The sequence below is a fragment of the Rhincodon typus genome, chromosome 4, assembly GCF_021869965.1.
Source record: "Rhincodon typus isolate 14 chromosome 4, sRhiTyp1.1, whole genome shotgun sequence".
NCBI lineage: Eukaryota > Metazoa > Chordata > Chondrichthyes > Orectolobiformes > Rhincodontidae > Rhincodon > Rhincodon typus.
The window spans coordinates 107,576,676-107,581,706 of record NC_063335.1 but is presented as its reverse complement, the minus strand read 5'-3'; the positions used below and the strand labels follow the sequence as shown (position 1 = coordinate 107,581,706).

The window sequence follows — 5,031 nt, the reverse complement described above, 5'->3', positions numbered from 1 at the left end:
AGGACAACTGAGATGTACGGGAGTGGAATGCCTCATCCTGGGAGCAGATGCGGCGGAGGCGAAGGAATTGGGAATAGGGGATAGCATTTTTGCAGGAAGGTGGGTGGGAGGAGGAGTATTCTAGGTAGCTGTGGGAGTCGGTGGGCTTGAAATGAATATCGGTTTCTAGGTGGTTGCCCGATATGGAGACAGAGAGGTCCAGGAAGGGGAGAGAGGTGTTAGAGATGGTCCAGGTAAATTTAAGGTTGGGGTGGAAGGTGTTAGTGAAGTGTATGAACTGTTCGAGCTCCTCGTGGGAGCACGAGGCGGCACCGATACAGTCATCAATGTAACGGAGGAAGAGGTGGGGTTTAGGGCCGGTGTAGGTACGGAAGAGGGATTGTTCCACGTAACCTACAAAGAGGCAGGCGTAGCTTGGGCCCATGCGGGTACCCATGGCTACCCCCTTTGTCTGTAGGAAGTGGGAGGAATTGAAAGAGAAGTTGTTGAGTGTGAGGACGAGTTCGGCTAAGCGGATGAGGGTGTCAGTGGAGGGGGACTGGTCGGGCCTGCGGGACAAGAAGAAGCGGAGGGCCTTAAGGCCATCTGCATGGGGAATGCAGGTGTAGAGGGACTGGACGTCCATGGTAAAGATGAGGTGTTGGGGACCGGGGAATTGGAAGTTCTGGAGGAGGTGGAGGGCGTGGGTGGTGTCACGGACATAGGTAGGGAGTTCCTGGACCAAGGGGGAGAAAATGGAGTCGAGATAGTTGGAGATCAGTTCGGTGGGGCAGGAGCAGGCGGAGACAATGGGTCGACCAGGGCATTCAGGTTTGTGGATTTTGGGAAGGAGATAGAAGCGGGCAGTGCGAGGTTGGGGAACGATGAGGTTGGAGGCCGTGGGTGGGAGGTCACCTGAGGTGATGAGGTTGTGGATGGTTTGCGAGATGATGGTTTGGTGCTCAGGGGTGGGGTCATGATCAAGGGGGCGGTAGGAGGAGGTGTCGGAGAGTTGGCGTCCGGCCTCGGCGATGTAGAGGTCAGTGCGCCATACTACAACTGCACCTCCCTTGTCCGCGGGTTTTATGGTGAGGTTGGGATTGGAGCGGAGGGAGCAGAGGGCTGCACGTTCTGCGGGGGAGAGGTTGGAGTGGGTGAGAGGGGTGGAGAGGTTGAGGCGATTGATGTCTCGACGGCAGTTGGAGATGAAGAGGTCGAGGGAGGGTAGGAGGCCTTGGGGTGGTGTCCAGGAGGAGGGGGTGTGTTGGAAGCGGGAGAAGGGGTCAGTAGAGGGGGGGTTAGGTTGTAGCGTTGGGTTTGTCAGTTTGCTGCTCAATCAACCAACTAGAGGGGGCTAATGGTGGCAATAAATACAGAGGAAAAATCACATCACTACCATTACACGTAAGAAAGATCACAGAATTGTTATGGCACGGGGGAGGCTGTTTGGCTCATTGCACCAGCTCTCTGACAACCATTATGACAGTGCTTTCTGCTTCCCTCATTCCCAGAACCTTGAAATAATCATCCAACGCCCTCTTGAATACGTTAATAGAACCTGCATCCATCAGAATTCCGGGCGGTGCATTCCAGATCCAAACCACTCATCATCAGAGAAAGGTTTTTCTCATATCACATTTGCTATTTTTGCAAATCACTTTAAACCTGTGCCCTCTCATTCTCAAGCCTTTCACAAGCGGTATCAGTTTCTTCCCCCATCTGCTCCATGTAGACTCTCTCAATTTTGAATAAAACCCAAAAGAACTGCAGATGCAGTAAATAAGGAACAAAAACAGAAGTTGCTGGCAAAGTTCAGCAGGTCTGGCAGCGTCTATGAAGAAAAACTCAAGAGTTAACGTTTTGGGTCTGGTCACCCTTCCTCAGAACTGGCAGGGTCACTGGACCCAAAACGTTAGCTTTGATTTTTTTCTTCGTGGATGCTGCCAGACCAGGTGAGCTCTCCAATGAGAACAGTCACAATCTCTCTGAACCATCTTTATAACTGGAATTTTTCATTTCTGGAACCATATTTGTAAATTTCTTTAGCACTGTAACGTGCTAAATCCTTCCTATAGTTTGGTGGCCAAAACTGTACACAACACTCCAGATGAGGTCAAACAAGTATCACATACAGTTCAGTATAACCTCCTTGACTATTTCCTATTTCTCGACCAATTGTCTTTATCCACTATTGTCCCTTTTATTAATGAGCTCTAACATTTCTCAAGGCTGTTGTGTGACAATGTATTGAATGCCTTTTGAAAATCCACGTACAGCACATCAACAGCATTGCACTCACTGACCCCTTATGTTACCACTTTTAAAAACTTCAGCAAGATAACCAAACGTGATTGATTACCCTTTAGAAATCCAATTTGAAATCTTCGTAATCAACACACCTTTTTCCATGCCAGTACTAATTCTATTCTATTATCCATGGAGAATGCACTCATTAAGGCTGATTAGCAGTTAACTGCCAGGCTGTGTTTAGGCAACACCTCAATCACAGTCCAATCAGCACTCTCCTCACTCAATATAAATATGGATTTCCCCTTGAATTTGTTATCATGTGAAATATCCTGTAGTATAAGGTGAAATCGTTGGCAAAATGTGTCTTTTTGTTATCCTTGTAACAGTTATTCTCAATTGTTGTTGTATTCCTAGGTTTTTCCTTTTTACGCTTTCCTGTGATTTGTTGCACCTCATTTGCCATATTACTGTTTTTCTCTTAACTTTTGTCTTCGCTCTTTGATATGCCACATCTTTAATTTAAAATTCTCTCTCATTCCCTAGTTATGCATTTTGTTTAGATGTAGACCACCCAAGTGTTAACACACCCATTTTCCCAGTACTGGGGCCAGTAGCTTATGAACTGGAATCATCTTACGCTACACCAGTGTTTCAGCCACTTTTTTTTCCTCTCTAATTTTACATACACTATGCCAATTTGCTCAAAGTTTAGTTAATAATCCAGAGATTATGACCTTTGGTGTTTTGCTTTTTAATGTGGTGCCTAGCTTCTCTGGATGCGGGCCACTTCCCTAATTCTACCTATGTCTTTGCAATTTGAGCAGACCACGACCACTGAATCCTCGTGCATACACTTCAAATGCCTATCCAGCCCTGAACAGATGTCCTGAACCCTAACACAGGGAGGCATCATTGCCAGCTCTTCATTGCAGTGAACAGTGTCAAACCCCTCTCATTATAATTTCCCCTCTACTACTGCTACACTCCCTTGTTGCTCCAACAAATTGAATGGTTTCCAGTACCACAGTGCCCTGGTCAGTTCGCATCTCAATCCCACTCTAATCCAAATATGCTGAGACAGCTTCAACCTTATTGGACAATTGCAGAGACTTTTGGCTCCTCTTACCTGTTTCACTCTGTCACACCTTCCCATCCTTCACCACTGACCAAATCAGAAGACTCTATCCAAAGAGGCAACTAGCTCCTGGTTAACCTAGCTGTAGTTGAATGCCAAATTTCACAGAGATGTTTCAAATGAGCTACAATCCTACAGTGAGGATCATGCAAGGCATGAGCGTGGCATTCCACGGCAGTAAATCTCTCAGCAGGAGCAGTTAGAAGATGCAACAAGATAGTTTACTATTTTTTCCAAAAATTATTTCCACAATTTTTTAAACTAAATTCCTCAATAAAATATCTGAACAGATACAACCCGAGAAAATCTGCAGAGCTACAAAATATATGTCTGAGTTTCCATTTTTCATATGTCAATTTGAGAGCTTGTGCCATAAACAGAAAAACAACAAGCTATGAAGAACATAACAGAGTACAGTCCTGTTCTCCATGGATGTGCAGACATCAATTCTTTTACACGTTACTTCTAATGACCAGAATGGGAATTTGGTTTATTACTTCATTCTCCAGCAAAATAACAAGGTCAATCCTGGCATTCAAACTCAAAACCAAACCAGAGACTTTTTACGTTACTTGTACATTGAACAGTACCTTCACTCATCAAACTGTCGGGAAATGCCATTTTGTTTTAATGACAATAAACAAAATGGATTAAATTCTAAGTGGATACACGATCGCCTAATTTAACTTACAACTTTGCTCAAAATTCCATAAATCATTCCACTCTACAAAAGTGAATTTCTGCTCACTGTAGGTTAATTATTGATGTATCATGTCACGTGTCCTGGGCCCCAAGGTGCAGGTTTGTTGTCTGCTTCTGCTTCATCCTGAGCCATTTCCCTTGCAGTTTTGTTTTGTCAGTGATGGTTTGCCATCCACCGTCAGAAGCAGTACCAGGTTTTGGGTTCTAAGACTACGTCAGTCAGAAAATGAATCAAACCCAATCACTGATACACTCACTAACATAATTTAAATCTTGGAAACTTATTAGATTGCAATGAGGAACGTAATTTGTTTTATATAAAGTTACGATGCTATTTTGAACAATTCGTATATGTGTTGATTAAGACATGTTGTTTCACTACATCATTTTGCAAAATAACTCCATAACTCAGAAACAGCTGGAAAATAAAAGTGAGGTCATGGCTAATGAACGTTAGCCTTTGGCTTAAGGAGGCAGGAATATAAAAGATGATTTTTAAGTGAGAGTTGGACAGACCTGTGGTGAGTCTGTCTCAGGAGTAATACAGTCTGTTCTGCATCTCATTAACAATATGATGCTTTTGGGAGAGGGTGGTATGTACATTCACCCAGAACTTGTAATCATTTATAACCTTTAATGTAGTCTAATATCTCAAGGTGCTTCACAAAAATATTCTGGAGCAAATTTTGACACCAAGCCACATAAGGAACTGTTGAGATAGGTTCAAACAAAAACAAAAAGGTTGGATCAAAGAGGTAGATTTTGAGTGTCTGGAAAGAGAAAAGCAAGATAAGAGAGAAGGAGATGTGTTAGGAGGGAGCTCTACAGCCTAGGACCTTGGCAAGTAAGATCATGAATGTCAAAGATGAAGTGATTAAAATTTGAGTTGCTTAAGAGGCCAAAACTGAAGGAATACAGACATAGAACATAGAACATAGAACATAGAACATAGAACATAGAACATA

General features: G+C 43.7%; 1 protein-coding gene across 1 annotated transcript in view; it reads right to left on the bottom strand.

Moving 5' to 3' along the window:
- The window catches only part of ralbp1 (ralA binding protein 1), a 37,768-nt gene that overhangs the window by 22,851 nt on the left and 9,886 nt on the right, over positions 1-5,031 (bottom strand). The window lies entirely within an intron of this gene.